The sequence below is a fragment of the Propithecus coquereli genome, unplaced genomic scaffold (assembly GCF_000956105.1).
Source record: "Propithecus coquereli isolate 6110/MARCELLA unplaced genomic scaffold, Pcoq_1.0 Scaffold171, whole genome shotgun sequence".
NCBI classification, from domain to species: domain Eukaryota; kingdom Metazoa; phylum Chordata; class Mammalia; order Primates; family Indriidae; genus Propithecus; species Propithecus coquereli.
In genome coordinates, this window is record NW_012141747.1 from 4,352,608 (window position 1) to 4,372,792 (window position 20,185).

At 36.2% G+C, this 20,185-nt stretch overlaps 1 protein-coding gene across 5 annotated transcripts in view; it reads left to right on the forward strand.

The window, feature by feature from the left end:
• Positions 1-20,185, forward strand: part of TSGA10 (testis specific, 10) — a 116,026-nt gene that overhangs the window by 47,701 nt on the left and 48,140 nt on the right. The window lies entirely within an intron of this gene.

Consider the following 20,185-nt stretch of genomic DNA (forward strand, 5'->3'; position numbering starts at 1 on the left):
ATTTTAAGCTAATAACTTAACTTTGATCACATAAAATAGCTCTACACTTTTATTCCTCCTCCAACTTTTATGTTTTTGATGTCACATTTTACATATTTTTATATTATGTATTCATTAACAAATTATTGTAGCTATAGTTATTTATATTGGTTCTGTTTTTAACCTTTATACTAGAGTTATAAGTGATTTATACACCACCATTACAATATTAGAGTATTCTAAATGACTATATACTTATTTTTACCAGTGAGTTTTATATTTTATGTGTTTTTAATGTTACTAATTAGCATCCTTTTGTTTTAGTTCAAAGAACTCCCTTTAGCCTTTCTCATTAGGCAGATCTAGTGTGATGAACTCTTTTTGCTTGTCTGGGGAAGTTTTTATTTTTCCCTTATTTCTGAAGGACAGCTTTGCTGGGTAAAATATTCTTGATTGACAGATTTTTTTGTTTTTCCTTTCAACAACTTGACTATATTATTTCACTGTCTACTGGTAAGCAAAGTTTCCTTTGAGAAATCTGCTGATAGCCTTATGGAAGTTCCCTTCAGACACCTTTTTTCTCTTGTGGTTTCAAGATTCTCTCTTTGTATTTGATTTTTGACTGTTTGATTATAACATGTCTTAGAAAAATCTCCTTTGGGTTGGACCTGATTGCGGACCTTTGAGCTTCATGTACCTGGATGTTCATACATTTCTCCAGATATGGGAATTTTTAAGCCATTATAGTAGTTCTTTCTTATTTGCAGGGGATACGTTCCAAGACCCCAGTGGATACCAGAAACTGCAGATAGTAATGAACCCTGTATATACTATGTTGTTTCCTATACATATGTACCTATGATAAAGTTTGAAATGTGACAGCAAAACTAGCATGAATTTTTTTTCTTTCTTCACAATTTCATGGATAGAAGATTCATTTTTAGGATAGATCTTAGCAACCTTAGCATACTATTTTTTTTCTTATTAAGTTGAGAACTTTTACGTTTTCACTTAAAAAAGGAAGCACTCTACTCCTTCTCTTTGGCATATCCTAATTGCCAGCATGACTACATCACTACGCTTGTGCTTTGGAACCATTATTAAGTAAAATAAGGATTACTCCAAGACAAGCATTGCAATACCATGACAATTGATCTGGTAACAAAGATGGCTCTACTCAGTGACTAATGGGTGGGTAGAGTATACAATGTAGATACGCTAGACAGGGGGATCAATCACAGGCAGGCAGGAATGGAACAATACAATATTTCAACATGCTACTCAGAATGGTGCACAATTTAAGATTTATGAACTGTTTATTTCTGGAAATTTTCATTTAATGTTTTTGGGCATGGTTAACTATGGGTAACTGAAACCACAGAAAATAAGACTGCAATTTAAGGCAAGACTACTGTATTTCTTTAAATAAACTTTCTGCCCTTTTCTCTCTGTTCCTTTTTATAATCCTATATGAATATTAGCTCTCTTGATGGTATCCCATAAATCCCCTAGGCTTTCTTCATTAATTTTCCTTTTTTTCTTCTCTAACTGGGTATTTTAAAATGACCTGCCTTCAAGTGTACAGATTCTTTTTTCTGCTTCATCTAGTCTGTTTTTGATGTTCTCTATTGCATTTTTTTATTTCATTCAATGTGTTTTTTAGCTCTAGAATTTCTGTTTGGTTCCTTTTAAATAATTTCTCTCTCTGTTGAACTTCTTGTTTTGTTCATGTATTGTTTTATTTAGGTAGTCTTGTAGCTTGATTAGCTTCCTTAAAATTGTTATTTTGAATTGTCAGGCAATTCATAAATCTGCATTTTGTTTGGGTTGGTTACTGGAAAATTACTATGTTCCTTTGGTGGTGTCAAGTTTCCTTGGTTTCTTCATGTTCCTTGTTGCTTTGCATTGATGTCTGTACATTTGATCTAGCAGTCATCTCTTGCAGCCTTTATAGACTGATTTAAGTAGAGAAAGATCTTCACCTATGGGTGGGTGTAGGCTGGGTATAGCAGTGGTTCAGGCTCCAGTGAGGGCCCAGCAGCATACTCCATTTAGCTCTGTCATCTGAGTTTGTCATTAGTGAAGATTGCAGGGGTCCTTAGCAGCCAAGGCTGTAGATGTTTGCCTTGGTGGTGAAGGCTGCTGGTGTTCTTCTGATCTCTTTTTCTCCTATGGGTGAAGTTGTGGCTGAGGGTGTTCATTTTGACACCAGTGTCCTATGCATGGGCATTCATGTAATGGCCTCAGAGCCAGGGTCCAGAGTACTGGCGTGCAGGGCAGAATTGCTTCTGGGATGAGGGTGCAGACATGTCTGCTGCAGCAGTGGTTCTGGTGTCCCAGGAACCAGTGTTTGCAGAGTGGCTGAGGAGTTGGGGTCTTAAGTGCAGGCACAAGTGGAGAAACAGTGCCTCTGGGCTCCAGGACACTGGATAGCTTGCTGTGTTGTTAACCTCAGAGGTCTGAGGCATGGGTATTCATGGAGTGGCAGCAGAGCCGTGGTTCACAGTGCATGCACATGCAGAACGAGCTTTGGTCCCGAAGGCAAAGCTATCCCACAGCAGTTGTGTCTCCACTGTCTGAAGTGTGGGCACACCTGGTGCAGTTAGAGTCTGTAGCACTGGCACACATGGAGCAGCCATGACTCTGCAATCTGGGCTGTATGCAGATTTGGGGGTGGGGGTGGTCCTGGCTCCAGGGCAGCACAACAGTGGGTCCTTCTTGGGGGTGGAGGCTTATAAGCTCTCTTTCTCCAGGGGGTCTTCAGTGGGGATGGCTGTTGGTTACCTCAGTGGCGAAAGCTGCTAATGTCCTTTGCTGAGCAGGCTGATGGGGAGGATGGTGGTATCCACCATGTTGCTGATACTGATAGCCCCTGCCCTTATTTGTTCCTAGCTATCTCCAGTTGTCTGAGGTATTCCAATCTACCCAGAAATCATTTCTGAGCAATTATTCTCTGTTTTTCTTCTCTACTGTATTGTTACAGGTTCTTAATGGACCCTGAGACCTTCCTCAGATATTTTATTTCATGAATGGCTATCCAATTGTTGTTTTTTGTGGTAGGGTGGGTGAAGGCTAGTGTCTTCTCTCCCATCTCCTCTCCTTTTGTCACTCTTCTTATTTTTAATATTTTGAGAAGACTCTGTGCTGTTTTCAGTAGTGGCTACACCATTTTACCTTCCTACCAGCACTGAACAAGTGTTCTAGCTCCTCTACATCCTTGCTAACACTTGTTATTTTCTGGTTTTGTCTTGTTTTTTTCCTCTCTCTCTCTCTCTCTCTTTTTTTTTTTTTTTTTTTGAGAAGAAGGAAAGAGGAGTTTATTAATTTGAGGGCAAATGTGGAGGTTGGCAGACTCCCATCTCAAAGTCCCAATGTCCTGCTTCTGAGCAGAAGTACGAAGCTTTTAAAGGTTCTGATCAATCCCATCTTCAGCTAAGACAAACTCATGACGTCTGATTAATCCCATCTTCAGCTAAGACAATCTTGCGACCTCCACGTGAATTCATCCCATTGTTGGCTAAGACAATCTCTTGACCTCTGCCCGGACAATTCCCTTAAGCCATCTCCTGTGTCACAAAGAATAAAGGACACTCTCCTGCCCCTACTGACCACTGGCCTGAGGCAGGGATATAGGTTTTCTCAAAAAGGGGTGAGGCGGTTTTGAAGAGACAGAAGACATTTTTACCTGTTTTTAGGCCATTCTCTCTGTTACATATTCCCCACTGTCAATTTTACCATTCCACGTATCTATGGGAGGAGGGCCGAAGTAGTCATCAAGGTACTTCCTGCTGAATTAGGACGATGTTTTAGATGGAAGGTACAGACTATCAGGTGAAAAAGGGCATAAGCAATAACTATAACCAGGAGGATTGACAAAGTAAAATGGACTGTCACCTTGCACACAATGTCTGATACAGGGCTGGATTAGAAAAGGAACATGGGACCTCTGAGTGCAGAGCTATTAGTTGTACCCTGTAGGTGATCCAAGAGACTGACTTCTGCGAATTCAGAAATTATGTACAGAAATACTTGTACCAAATGAGGTTTTGGATAGCACACCTAGCACTAAGACAGATTAACAGAAGAGGTGATAGCCTGGGGAAATCCTCACTAAGGAGTTGTCCCTCTATCCTGTAGACAGAACAAATCACCAAAGAAAGATTAGCAAAAATGTTAACATTTTCATTTTTTTTTCTTTTTCTCAAACAGATACGTTAGATTGCCTGAAGGCTGGCCCCTCCACTGGGGGCTACACCGCTTTACTTTGGTATAATAGAACCAAGGTTTCACTTCCGACAGTTTTAACAAGGTGTGAGTTGTTAGAAGCACTTCATAGGGTCCCTTCCACTTCTCCGTTTCCAATTGGGGCAAGGACCTGAAAGAGGCAAACTCATGTATAGTGGTTAGCACCTGACCCATTCATTTGACATATTGTTTTACTCTATATTCTTTTACTCATGGTTTTATGGTTTTACTTACTTCAGGGTGCTAGGAGGGGTCTCTTACAAACTATTTCTTAGGGGCTTAACGTAAGCCTGCTTCTAAATGGCTACCTGTATGCAGAGGAGGGCAAGCAGCAATATCATATCCCACTTTAGTTGGGTTTCCTGTATCAATTCCAGAATGCATTCAATTTCTATTCTAGATGTAGGGATTTGTTTACTGGCTGGGTTACCTCTGCAATGAGGGGCTGGATATGCAGTGATCATGGCAGTGGTACTGCCACCTGGGACTTCAGCTCAGGAAGCTGAGTTGCAGTTATTGAGAGGAAAAAGGTAAACATTTATACAGACTCTAAATATGCTTTTATGATTATGCATGCTTATAGTGCCATTTGAAGGAAAAGCGGTCTCCTGATGGCAGGGAATAAGAATATTAAGCGTGCCACTGAAATAATGGCCTCGATACAGGCTGTGGCTGAACCCAAGCAGGTGGCCAGCATGGCAAAAAGAAGTCAGGCCACAGGCAGAGCTGCTAAGGAGGCTGCTGGAGGTGATCTGTTCCTTGGGGCCTTGATACTCCAGCTAGATTTAGACCCCCTTAAAAACTAAAGACTGGGGCTCTGACATTTGGGATGGCACAGCTAAATGGAGACAGAATTCTCAGAGACTCATCTCCTATCCAAAGCTTTGGTTTGGCCTCTTATGAAGCACCTACATGAATACAGACTTTGGGATCATGATGCCTTGATGGATTTGGTGGAACCTCATTTAGAGGACCCCATTGACAACTACTGTTTATGTGCTTGGGGCAGTCCAAGGACAGAAAGGGGACCTGCTAGACAGGGAGCCCAACATGTGGGGGTCTACCCTTTCAATCATTGGCAGTTTTGCTCAGATGCCTAGGCTTGTATTGGTAGCTAACTTTTCAGATTGGGTAGAGGCTTGTCCTACCTGGAGGAAAGAAAGGACCATCTAAGATTACTAGAATCCTTCTGGAGGAACTGACTCCAAAATGGGCTCCTATCAGGAGCTGACAGGGTCTTTGCCGAGTTCCTGCACGCGTACAGGAACAGGCCTCAGACGATGGGATGATGGGCATCAACAGTCCAGGCAAAGAGGCCAAGCAAATGGAAAATGACATGCTGGTGTTGGAGGCTATGGACAGACAACTACAGACGTCTCAGCAGCTCCTCCTCCTACAGTGAGGACGTCAACACACACCCCATTGCCAGTGGAACCAAGGAACACACTCTATGGAGCCCTGGACATTTTGCAAGAGTGATAATAAACCTCTTCTCTTCTCTTCTCTTCTCTTCTCTTCTCTTCTCTTCTCTTCTCTTCTCTTCTCTTCTCTTTTCTTTTCTTTTGTTTTTTGTAATGGCCATCCTAACAGGTATAAAGTGATAGATACCTCATTGTGGTTTTGATTTTCATTTCTCTGATGATTATTGATGTTGAGCATTTTTTCATGTATCTGTTGGTCATTCGTATGTTTTTGGAGAAATGTGTATTCAAGTCCTTTGCCCATTTTGTAATGGAATAGTTTGTTTTCTTGCTATTGAGTTGTATGAATTCCTTATATAATTTGGATACTAACCCTTTATCAGATACATGATTTGCAAATATTATCACCCATTCTGTAGGTTGCCTTTTAACTCTGTTTATTGTTTCCTTTGCTGTGCAGAAATGTTTTGTTTCATGTAGTCTCACTTGTCTGTTTTTGCTTTAGCCTCTGCTTTTGATGTCATAGCCAAGAGATCATTGCCAAGACCAATGTTATGGAGCTTTTCTCCTATGTTTTCTTCTAGGAGTTTTATAGTTCCAAGTCTTATGTTTAATTATTTAATCCCTTTTGAGTTGATTTTTGTGTATGGCGTAAGATAATAGTCCAGTTTAATTTCTTTGCATGTGGATATTCAGTTTTACCAGCTTCATTTGTTGAAGAGACTCTCATTACCCCATTATGTAGTCTTGGCACCCTTGTCAAAGATCATTTCATGATAAATGTGTGGGTTTAATTCTGAGCTCTTTTTCTTTTTCACTGTTCCATATGCCTGTCTTTATGTCAGTGCCATACTGTTTTGATTACTATAGCTTTGTAATGTGATTTGAAATCAGGAAGTGTGAGGCCTCCAGCTTTGTTCATCTTCTTCAAGATTGTTGTTCTTTCTCAATTTAGATAAAGGTTTGTCAGTTTTGTTGATTTTTGCGGGTCTATTTCTTGATTATCAACTTTTTCTATGGATCTATTTATACATCTTAGTGCCAGTACAACACTCTTGATGACCTTAGTTTTTGACATCTTCAAATTAGGTAGTGTTAATCCTCCAATGTTCTTCTTTTTGAAAGTTGGTTTGGCTATGCTAGTTCTTTTGCATTTTATTTGAATTTTAGAATCAGCTTCACAACATATACAAAAAAAGCCTGCTGGGAATTTATTGAAATTGGGGAGAAAGGATAACAAAATTGAACCTTTCAACTTATGAACACAGTATATCTCTCCATTTATTTAGATCTTTAATTTTCCTTAGCAGTGTATTATACTTTTTAGCATACAGGTCTTCCTCATCTTTTGTTGGATTTATCCCTATATATTTCATATTGTCTGATGCTGTTTTAAATGAAGTTTTAAAGTTTTACTTTCTGATCATTTATTGTTATATGAAAATTCAATTGTGTTTTAAAAATAAACTTTTTATTTTAGTACAGTTTTGGATTTACAGAAAAATTGTGAAGATAATATGGAATTCCTTTATACCTCATGCCCGTATTTTCCCTAATATTAACAACTTACATTAGTGTGGTACATTTATTACAATTAATGAACGAATACTGATAAATTTATTAACTAAAGTTGATAATTTATGCAGATTTCCTTACTTTTTTCCTAATGTCCTTTTTCTGTTCCAGGATCCCATCCAGGATACCACATTACATTTAGTTGTCATGTCTTCTTAGGCTTCTCTTGGCTATGACAGTCTCAGACTTTCCTTATTTTTGATGACCTTGACAATTTTGAGGAATACTGATCAGGTATTTTGTAGAATGTCTCTCAGTTGGGGTTTGTTTGATGTTTGTCTCATGATTAGACTATGGTAATATGTTTTTGGGAGGAAGATAACAGAGATAAAGTGCCATTCTAGGTTATGTATATATCAATGTACCCTATCAAGGGTATCAATGGTACATGCAGTCAACATGATTTATCACTGTTGATTTTGATCTCGCTCTCAAGCTAGCATTTGCCTTTTACAGAATGTCATATATTTGGAATCGTCTAGTACGTAGCTTTTTGAGATTGGTGTAGCAATAAGTATTTATGGTTCATCCAAATCTTTTGTACCTCAATAGCTCATTTGTTCTTATCACTGAATATTATTCCGATGTCTGGATGTATCGCATTTTGTTTATTCTTGCACCTGTTGAAGGATATCTATCTTGTTTGCTTTGATGTTTTTGGTGATTATAAATAAAGCTGCTATAAACCTTCATGTACAGGTTTCTATGTGGACATAAGTTTTCAAATCAGTTTAGTAAATACTTAGAAGCATATTGCTGGATCATATAGTAAAACTGTATTTAGCTTTATCAGAAACTGCCAAACTTTCTTCCAAAGTGGCTATACCATTTTGCATTCCTACTAGTAATGCATAAGAGTTTCTGTTGCTCCATGTCCTTGCTAGCATTTGGTATTTTCTTATTTTTTGATTTTAGCTAATATAATAAGTATGTACTGATATTTCATTGTTATAATTTGCAGTTTTCTAATAACAAATGATATGTAGCATCTTTTTATATATTTATTTTCCATTTGTATATCTTCCTTGATAAACTGTTCATTTAAATCTTTTACCTCTTTTTAACTTTTTATTTACTTATTGTTGAATATTAAGAGTTCTTAGTATATTTTGGATATATTTTCTTATCAGATGTGTTTTGCAAATATATCTTCCCAGTCTGTGCTTTGTCTTTTCATTGTTTTAGCAGTGTTTTTTTTTTTTTTTTTTTTGCAGAGCAGAAATGTTTAATTTTAATAAAGTCCAACTTAAAAGCTTTTTCTTTCATGGATTGTGCTTTTGATGTTATATTTAAAAACACATCACCAAACCCAAGGGCACATAGATTTTTCTCTTATGTTTTCTTCTAGAAGTTATATAGTTTTACATTTTACACTTAAGGTTAGTGATTCATTTTGACTTAATTTTTGTGAAAGATGTAAGGTCCATGTCTAGGTTTGCACATGGACATGCTAAAATTGTTTTGGCACCATTGATTCCCCATTGAATTACCTTTGCTCCTTTGTCAAAGTTCATTTGACTATATTTGTATGGATCTGTTTCTCACGTCTCTATTCTGCTCCATTGATCTGTGCCTATTTTTTTTTTCTTTAAAGAGATGGGGATCTCTCTATGTTGCTCAGGCCAGCCTTGAACTCTGGAGATCAAATCCTCCCACCTCTGCTGCGTCTGTTCTTTTGCCAAACCATGCTGTCTTGATTACTGTGGTTTTATTATTAAGTCTTGAAAGCAGGTAATGAGAGTCCTCAAACTTTGTTGCCATCTTCAATATCGTATTGTCCATTCTGAGCTTTTTGCCTTTCCATATATACTTTAGAATCACTTTGTCAATATTTATGATATAGTTTGCAACAATTTTAATTGAGATTGCATTGAATCTATAGATCGAGTTGGGAACAATTTACATCTTAACAGTATTGGATGTTTCAATCAATGAACTTGAAATAACTCTCCATCAGATCTTCTTTGAATCTTTGATCAAGTTCTCTGCATATAGATTATGTATGTAAATTTTCAAAAGTTCTGGGCCACATTTGTGTCAAATATTTCATCTATTATTTTTTTCTTTCTTTTGGTATTTCAAGTACATCCACAGTTCTTAGATGTTCTGTCTTATTTCTTAATTCTTTTTTCTCTTTGCATTTCCATTCAGGAAGTTTTCATTGACTTGTCTTGAAGCTCAATGATTCTTTTCTTCAGTAGTGTACATCAAAGGGCATTCTTTATTTCTGCTACATTGTTTCTTATTTCTAGCATTTCCTTTTTTGTTGTTTTTTTTTTTTGACACAGAGTCTTACTTTGTTGCCCCGGCTAGAGTGCCGTGGCGTCAACCTAGCTCACAACAACCTCAAACTCCTGGGCTTAAGCAATCCTTCTGCCCCAGCCTCCCGAGTAGCTGGGACTACAGGCATGCGCCACCATGCCTGGCTGATTTTTTCTATATATTTTTAGTTGTCCAGCTAATTTCTTTCTATTTTTAGTAGAGACGGGATCTCGCTCTTGCTCAGGCTGGTCTCGAACTCCTGAGCTCAAACGATCCACCCGCCTCAGCCTCCCAGAGTGCTAGGATTACAGGCGTGAGCCACTGCGCCCAGCCTAGCATTTCCTTTTGATTCTGTCTTAGAGTTTGTATCTCTCTGCTTATGTTATTGTATGTTGTTTAGTTTTTCCATTGGTCCCCTTAAACTAATTTATTATAGTTATTTTAAATTTTCTATTTCATAATTCCCACATCTGTGTCATATCTGAGATTGGTTCTGATCTTTCAGAATGTTTTTTTCTTGCCGTTTGACATGGCTTGTAGTTTTTTGTTAAAAGTTGGACATGTCGTATTGGGTTTTAGTAACAGGTAAATAGGTCTTTAGTGTGTATGTTTATGTGAATCTGGCTAGGAGTTGGGTTGTATTCAATGTTTCCTGTAGCTATAGGTGCCAGAGGTTTCATATTCCTCTATTGTCCAGATTTTTGTCTCTCTTCTTGACTTTGGGCTTCCCTAAGTACTCCTCCTTAGTGAGAGCCTGCATCTTGCCATTCTTCACAAAGAATTACGACTGAAAGAACTGGAACCCTGTTGCTGATGGTGGGGAGGGGCATGGTCTATAGTCTTACACTTAAATCTCAAGTCTTTTTCTAGTGGATCTGTGTCTTTAGGCTGTGACATTCAGAAGAGCTTTTCCAGTGTCATAACTTTGGTTTTTTATTCCCTTAGGTGAAGCAGAAAGGTTAGAAGGGGACTAAAGTGGGAGGAATGCCTTTCTCCAGCTGAGATAAGGCTGTGGTAAAGTCTGGAGAATAAGCATTTATTATGAAGAATTCTCTAGGCATATTTTACAATATTTACTCTTCCTTTCCACCTGTCAGAGCCACTAGGGGTCTTTCTCAGATCTCTACCATGAGAATCTGGTAGGGTTCCTGGAGGTAAAACACACTGAAATATGGGGTCCTCTCCAAGGTTAGCTCCCAGGAGCTTCTCACTGTCATGGCAAGACCTTCTCACACTCAACCACCAGCAGTTCATCAAAATTATTATTTAAATGTTCCTAACCATTTATTGTTCCATTGGCTTCTGCTTCCAGTGAGTAGATCTTAGCTGTGACTCTCTGGATTTTCCTGTCCATTCAGATTTTGTGGTAGCGACTTACCCTGAAACTCAGTTCCCTGATGTGTCTTTGATTTTCAGTTTGTTTATGTATTTTTTTCCTTTCCTTTTCTTTTTCCTTAAGAGACAGGGCTTTGCTCGGTCGCCCAGGCTGGAGTGCAGTGGAACAGTCGTAACTCACTGAAGCTTCAAGTCTTGTGCTCAAGGGATCCTCCTGCCTCAGCCTCCTGGGTAGATGGGACTACAGGCATGAGCCACTGTGCCTGGCTACCTTTTTCTTTTTGTAAGGTTGGGAATGATGGATTCTAAGCTCTCTTTTTTTTGTTTTTTTAGAGACAGGTTATCACTCTGTCACCCAGGCTAGAGTGCAGTGGCATGATCATAACTCACTGAAGCCTCGAACTCCTGGTCTCAAGGGATCCACCTTCCTCAGCCTCCTGAGTAGATGGGACTATTGGCATGAGCCACCATGTTGGCTATTTTTTTTTTTTTTTTTGAGACAAGTATCACTCTGTTGCCCGGGCTAGAGTGAGTGCCGTGGCATCAGCCTAGCTCACAGCAACCTCAAACTCCTGGGCTCAAGCGATCCTACTGCCTCAGCCTCCCGAGTAGCTGGGACTACAGGCATGCGCCACCATGCCCGGCTAATTTTTTATATGTATATTTTTAGTTGTCCAGCTAATTTCTTTCTATTTTTTTAGTAGAGACGGGATCTTGCTCTTGCTCAGGCTGGTCTCGAACTCCTGAGCTCAAATGATCCGCCCGCCTCAGCCTCCCAGAGTGCTAGGATTACAGGCGTAAGCCACCACACCCGGCTCTAATTTTTAAACTTTTTGTAGAGATGGGGTCTCACTACATTGTTCAGGCTGGTCTTGAATTTCCAGTCTCAAGGGATCCTCCCGCATTGGCTTCCCAAAGTGGTGGGGTTATAGGTGTAAGCTACCGCACCCAGCTCCAAGCTCTTTACATGTGGGCTGAAACCAGAAATCCTTAAATTGATTTTTATATATTGATCTTGTATTCTACAACCTTGCTAAATTTACTTTTTAGTTCTAGTATGCCTTTTTGTATATTCCATTGAATTTTCTACATAAACAATTATGCCATCTGCAGATTAGAACAGTTTTACTTGTTTAGTCTGGATGCCTTTTTTTTCTTTTTCTTGTTTTATCACCCTGGGTAGTAAAATGTTGAACAGAATCCAATACAATATTGACTAGAAATGGTGAATAAGTAGACATCTTGTCTTATTCGAGATCTTAGTGGGAAAGTATTCAGTATTTAATGTGATGTAAGCTATAGGTTTTTCATTTTAGGTTGAAGAATTTTCCTCTATTTCTAGTTTACTGGGAAATTTTTTCAGGAATGGATATTGCACTTTGTCTAATTCTCTTTCTGCACTTTTGAGGTGATCACATGGCCTTTTACCTTCAGTTTAACCAAATTATAATTTTTTTAACCATTCTATTTTTAGGATGCATAGATTATTGCTGCTTCTTTGCTGTTTTAACTTATGATTATTTTATCCATCTTTACTTATTTTTGTTAGGATTAATTCCTAAAAGTAGAGTTTCAAATAAAAGCATGTGAGTATTTTTGAAAGTTTTAATATATTTTTCAATATTATTTTTCAGGAAACCTTTATTGATTTATATTACCTACTAAGTTGTGAATAAGAAAGCATGTTTTGTTATGTCTTTAGGAGCATTAAATATTATTTTAAAAATCTTTTCTAATTTCATAGAAAATCACACTTTAAAGTATTTTAATAATGATATCAAGGATTTTAAAAAATATATTGACCATTTATATTTCCTTTTGTGTAAAATACCTATAAAATCTTTTGTACTTTTTTTTCTGGTAGAGAACTGATATTTTGTTTAGGATTTTTACGTCTATTTTTATAATTTATATTGACTGATAATTTACCTTTCTTGTGGCTTCTTTATCATATTTGGCATCAAGACAATGTAAACCCACTCTATAATACTCTTTCCAATTCATTTGTCTTCTTTTATTACTTGGAAGAGTTTGTATAAGATTGGAGTTGTAGAACTTACCAGTGAAGCCATTTGGATTTCAACTCTTCTTTAAGGGAAGATTTTATTTCATTTATTTAATAGATAAAGGAATAACTTGAATTTTCTTCTTATGCCAGTTAGTAAATGTATTTTTGGCATTGTCCATTTTGTCTAACTTTAAAAAAAGTCTCATATAATGTTATTTATAATATCCTATGAATATTGAGACACATAGTATCTATAGTGATTTCCTGTTTTTCTGTTCTGGAATTGGTGTTTTTTATTAGTCTTTTCAAAGGACCAACTTTTTGCTTTGGTTATTGTTTCCTTTCTTCTATTTTCCTTAGGTTTCTTTTTTTTTCTAATTCTTCAGATGAATGATTACATTTTTATTTTTCATGCTTTTTTTTCTAATATAAGCATGTAAAGCCACAAATTATCCTCAAAATACTTTTTTACACATATCCTATAAGTTTTGACATATACTATTTTCTTTATAAAATTTTTCTAATTTCCATTATTATTTATTTTATGCATTGGTTATTTATAAGCATGATTTTAAATGTCGAAAATCATAATGAATTTTAATTATTTTTTATAATTGATTTCTCACTTAATTACATTATTTTGTAGAACATACTATTAGATTTCATTTTTCTGACATTTGTTGACCTCTGCTTTATGCTTAGTTTCTGGTAATGATCTGTGTATTTTCGAGAAGTTGTAAATTTTGAAAGAGTTGGGAGTAGTGTTTTGTATTTGCCTAGTAGGTTTGTAATTATTCATATGTTTTATGTTCATACTAAATTTTATGCCCACTTTGTATGTGTATTACTGACAGGTATGTAAAATTTTCCACTATGATTGTGGATTTATCTCTTCTTATAAAGCTGTCAATGTTTTCCTTATATATTTTGAGAATATGTTATTAGGTACATATAAATTTAGAATTTTTATATTACTAAGTGACCTTTATCTTTAGTCATGTTTTTTACCTTTTTGTCTGATATTAACATAGCTACACCAGATTTCTTTTGGTAACCATTTTCATGAAAAGTATTTCATGCTATTCAAGAGAATCTAGAGATGCAGCCAGGAGAATTTAGTAAAGGCAACTGTATCAACATCAATGAGGAAAGTGATTGTGACAAAAAGGATAAAGGTGGCCCAGTGGAAATGAAACTGGCAAAACCAGCACATTAAAGGAATTCTCAAAAAAACAAACTTGCACTGTATTTTGTTATGATGGGAAGAAGGCAAGCACTGTTCAAACTATTCTTGATAAGCCTTTTATAAAGAAATAAAACATGTTAATTTTCAGTGTATCCAATGTTTTAAATTACACTGTACTCAATAAATATTAGTTTTAATTTTTTTGTTTCTCTATACATTTATAACTGACAGTAGGAGAGTTAAGTTTTGACAAAAATATTTAAAAGTCATGGAAAAATACAATTTTTCCCATTGATTATTAAAGATCGCTTTGCATGATCAGTTTGTACAGTCATTTTTGAGGTCCTGCATGGCTGTCAAAGCTGGGACTGACTAACATATGGACTGATACAATGTACTTTTTGGTATCTGGCTTATTTCTTTCAATGTAATGTTTTTTTAAAGTCATCCATATTATCACTTATAAAAGTAGTTCAGTTTTTAAAAAATTGCTAAGTGGTAGCCCTTAGTATAGATAAATCACATCTGCTTATTCATACTTTGTTGATGGACATTTGGATTAGTTACCCTTTTTTGGCTGTAAGGAATAAGACTTCTGTAAAATTTTTGCACATGTCTTTTTGTGGACATTTTGTTTTTTTGAGTAAATAAAGGTGCAATTGCTGAGTTACATGGTAAGTATGTGTTCAAGTTCATGAACAACGACCAAAAGGTTTTTCACACTGATTTTACAGTCCCACTAGCAATTTATAATGCAGCCCTTCTTAATCAGGGCTTTGAGAATTGGGCTTTAATCTTTGCTAGGATATCCATTGTACGTACAGTAGTCCCCCTTCATCCATGGAGGTTATGTTCTAAGACTCCCAGTGGATGCCTGAAACCGCAGATAATACTGAACCCTGTTTTTTCTATATATACATACCTATGATAAAGTTTAATTCATAAATTAGGCACACTAAGTGATTAACAATGGCAACTCATAATAAAATAGAACAATTATAACTATTTTTTTTTTGAAACAGAGTCTCACTCTGTTTCCTGGGCTAGAGTGCTGTGGCGTCAGCCTAGCTCACAGCAACCTCAAACTCCTGGGCTCAGGTGATCCTCCTGCCTCAGCCTCCCAGGTAGCTGGGACTACAGACATGCGCCACCATGCCCCGCTAATTTTTTCTATTGTTAGTTCTTTGGCCAATTTCTTTCTATTTTTAGTAGAGACAGGGTCTCACTCTTGCTCTGGCAATTATAACTATTTACTACAGTGAAAATTATGTGAATGTGGTCTCTCTCTCTCAAAATATTTTTGGTTGACCACGGGTAACCGAAACCACAAAAAGCAAACCACAGGTGAGATGACTACTGTACTCAATTATCATCTCTCCTGGAATTCCTATGAATCTAAAATAGTTATTAGCTTTGTGCTCTCCTTGAGAGAATTGAGAAAATAGTCACTGAAATAATTTTATCTCATTCTTAATTCTCACACAGAACCCTTCTTGAGAAATATTGTATGAGAGTTTTATTTGCTCCACATCCTTACCAACATTTGGTGTTGTCAGTCTCTGATTTTAGCCATTTGACTGGACGTGAAGTGGTTCACGTGGTAATATGCATTTTCTTCATTCCCAATGATATTGAGTGCCTTTTTGTGTGCCACTTGTATATCTTCTTTAGTAAAGTATTTAATTTTATTGCCCATTTTTTGCTTATTTGGATGTATGTATATATGTATTTATTTATTTATTTTGAGACAGAGTCTCACTCTGTTGCCCAGGCTAGAGTGCCATGGCTTCAGCCTAGCTCACATCAACCTCAAACTCCTGCTCAAGCGATCCTACTGCCTCAGCCTCCTGAGTAGCTGGGACTACAGGCATGGGCCACCGTGCCCGGCTAATTTTTTCTATATATATATTTTTAGTTGTCCAGATAATTTCTTTCTGTTTTTAGTAGAGACGGGGTCTCGCTCTTGCTCAGGCTGGTCTCGAACTCCTGACCTTGAGCGGTCCACCCGCCTCGGCCTCCCAGAGTGCTAGGATTATAGGCATGAGCCACCGCGCCTGGCCTGTTTTTATTTTTTACTTGTAGAAGTTACTGTAGATAGAAGCCCTTTGTTTAAAACTTGTGCTATCAAATTTTTTCCCAGGCTGTGGCTTTTTTTTGTTTGTTTTTAATTGTTTTGGTTTTTGATAAACAAAAATTTTTAGTTTTGATGAAATTCAATTTTTAAGTTTTAAAAATGGTTTGTATATTTCTTTGTATCTTGAGAAATCTTTGCTGATGCTGTGGTTTTGAAATATTCTATATTTTGTTCTAGAAGAATTTATCTTTGGTTCTTAAATTTCTGATCAATAAAAGTTTTTTGTTTCAGTTTCCAGTATATCATCAATGTTTTATACTTTTATCTCCTTAAGGACAGTAACCTTGGATGTTTTACAGTTTGTGTCTTAGGTGCCTGATTTCAATATTTAGAGTCCTTGTAATTCTATTTCTGTCTTCTGTATTTATGTCAATTTATACTTTTGAGTCTTTCATTTCCTCTTATGTCTGGCTATCTTTGCATGCTTGACGTTGTATTTGAAATTTTCTTCCAAACAATAATTTGAGGTTTAGAATTACTTTACTTTCCATCTATAAGGGGAAACCAGATATCTTATGGCACAAGCATCCCATCACTTTACCCACATTCAGAGCTCATGATTTTCTGACCTACACAATAGTTTATAGATTAGCTAAAGGCCGATTTATTAATATTTCTGGTTTTCTTTGGTTCATACTTATTCCAAGATCTTCCAGCCTAAATAAGAGGTTGGCTTCTACTCTTGCAGTCTTCCCAATCTTAGTAAATGGAAACTTCATTCATACTTTTTGGCCTGAAACCTTGAAGTGATCCTCAATTTATTTTATTTATATACCCATATCCAGTCTGGTTGAGTCTTTCTTCAGAATTTGAATAGCACAGAAGCACAAATAATGAGTTTGTGGATAAGTTTAACACTTTGGTATCCTTCCACTATCTTTTGACTTTCATTATTTCTCCTGAGACATCAACTGTCATGTCAGCCTATTTTAAAAAATAGATCAATATATTATACGTTATCATGATATACTCACATTTATCATAGATTTCCTATTTACAAATACAAGATGTGAAGAATCACAAAGAACCTGCTCAGGACCTACATAATCCAACTACATCCAATATTGTTAAAATACCGTTGTGTCTGTTCTCCATCTGGTCAGTTGACAAGAAAATTATAAATTTGTCCCATGTGTGAACTCCATGTATTAAAAGTTGGTTCTTGAGCCCAATTTGGCACACATCTGGATTTCTCTGTATTCTAACTGAGCCTCCATAGTGTTCTAGGCCAAATCAGCCAAGAGAAATGCATCCATTACTGTTCGAGTTTCACTTTTGGTAAAGAACAAAATCCCCATGGTTTCAAAACCAAGACTCATTATCCATGTTTCTGTACTGTTCAAATGAGCTTTGCTTTCTAAGCAGGTGTATTTTATTAACAGAATTCTTGTGTTTGGGTTTTTATATCAAATAAATCAATACTTATGGAAAAGCTGAAGTGTCTTCAGAATACTTCCCAGAGACAGTTAAAAAGAAAAAAAAGTCTGTCTGCATCTGCACAACAAACATCTCTAGGCCCAAGAAGTTAGAATTTTCCATACAGTTGAATAATTGATAAGAATTATCTATAAGTAAAAAGTTAGTTTGGGTCAATGTGTCCAGTAATTCTAAGATTGGTTCAGTTTAAGTTTGGGTATTTGAGGCTAAAAAGATTTCAATATCAAAATGTATTGTAGGACTCTGAATGCACTGGAGTTGATACAGCATCTGTGTGTCAGGTCTTGTGTTAGTGCAGACCGAGGACTGTAATTATCTGATTTCTGTCTAGGCAAATTACCTGAAAAGATACTTTCCAAAATTACTTTAAAAATATATCATTTGGGTGTGAGTATGTCATGGTTTTTGAAAGAAACATGCTATTCTGTGCACTTAAGTTTGTAATAGGTGAAGTTTTTACATCTTGAATTTAAAGTCTTAGAATCAATCTCAGATAACAAATCATCAATTTCTTTCTCTGTTGGTAATCTGTTGCTTGTAATATCTGTTAAAAACCCTGACTAATGAATGGAAGCTATTAAAATCCATCACCACATATTATAGCTTGGTTTATCAGTGCTCTGTTATCTTTAGGAGTCTCTATTTTGGTGGCTTTTCTCTGGAGATTCCACTTGACTAGGAACAAGTATCTGTAAAAGCATCAATTTGGCTGTGAATGAAGTTCCCTCAGAACTGGTCAAAAATGCATCTGAGCACTAATGGAAAGTGTAACTTGAGGATGAAATAGCAAATCAGTTTGAAAATAAAACCATACAGAGGAATCAGGGGAATCTCATGGTGCAGAATGTTTAAAGTTTTGTGAAGTTATAAAACATAACTGTACAAAGTATAAAGAAATAATATTTTGACTGTTTTTCCTACTTCTCATATTAGATTGACTTTAACCCATGTCCAGTTGTTTAGCTATACTAATTGCTTAACAAAATTAGGATTTTCAATTTTTGAAAGAGGTTGACTGTCCTTCAAAGAGAAAACGTCTTAAAATAGGCCAACGATTACAGTTGCTGTTGACAAAGGAATTAAACAGCACACATGGAATAACTCTGGTTTTTTGTTTTTATTGTGGTCAAAACCATATAACATAAAAAAATCGTAACTATTTTAAGTGTACAGTACATTCTTACATAAGCACATTATGTAATTGAAATCCACCCAAGTAGTTTTGTGTATCAAAATTCGCTACTTACTATTATTGCTGAGTAATACTCCATGGTATGGATGTACCACAATTTGTTCAACTATTCACGTAGTGAAAGACATTTCGACTATTTCTAGTTTCTGCCTGTTAAAAATAAAGTAGACAATACGTACTTAATATAATTTTTGTTAGGGCTCAATTCTCCATTTTTTTTTTCATTCCTTCTGTTTTTAATTTTTCTGTTTTCTTTTTCCTGCCTTTTGGTGGGTTATTTCACATTTATTCCACTGTGGTCTGACAAGATGCTTGATATTATTTTGATCTTTAAAAATTTTTGAGACTTGTTTTGTGGCCTAACATATGGTCTATCCTGGAGAATGTTCTATGTGCTGATGAGAAGAATGTGTATTCTGCAGTTGTTGGGTAAAATGTTCTGTAAATGTATGTTAGGTCCATTTGGTGTAAGGTCCAGTTTAAATCCAATGTTTCTTTGTTGATTTTCTGTCTAAATGATCTGTCTAATTCTGAGAGAGGGGTGTTATAATCCCCCACAATTATTGTATTGGAGTCTATCTCCCTCTTTAGATCTACTAATATTTGTTTTATGAATCTAGGTGATCCATATATTTAGTTTTGTCGTGCATATATATTTAGAATTGTTATATCCTCTTGCTGATCATTATATGAGGAGCTTCTCTGTCTTTTTTTCCTCTCTATTTTTGACTTAAAGTTTGTTTATGTAAATATAGCTACTCCTGCTCACTTTTGGTTTCCATTTTTGTAGAATATCTTTTTCCATCCCTGTACTTTCATTCTATGTGTATCTTTACAGTAAAGTGCATTTTTGTAGGCAGCATAAAGTTGGGTCATTTTTTTAAAATCCATTCAGGCAGTGTATATCTTTTAAGTGGAGAATTTAATCCATTTACGTTCAAGTCATATTGATATGTGAGGTTTTGTTCCTGTCATATTGTTAATTGTTTTCTGGTTATTCTGTATATTCTTTGTTCCTTTCTCTTTCTCTTGTTTTTTGTTGTATTTTGGTAGTTTTCTGTAGTGGTACCATTTGAGTCCTTTCTCTTCCTCATTTGTGTGTTTGCTGTTTTTTTTTTTTTTATTTCAGCATCTTATGGGGGTACAGATGATTAGGTTACATATGATGCCCTTACCCTCCCTCCCCCCCAAGTCCGAGCTTCAAGTGTGTTCATTCCCCGTGTGTTTGCTTTACCATTGAGTTTTATACTTTCATGTGTTTTTTTTTTATTTCAGCATATTATAGGGGTACAGATGTTTAGGTTACATATGTTGCCCTTGCCCCCCCCTCCCTCCCTAAGTCCGAGTTTCAAATATGTCCATCCTTTGGATGGTGCACATTGCACTCTTTGTGTGTGCAAATACCCGTCCC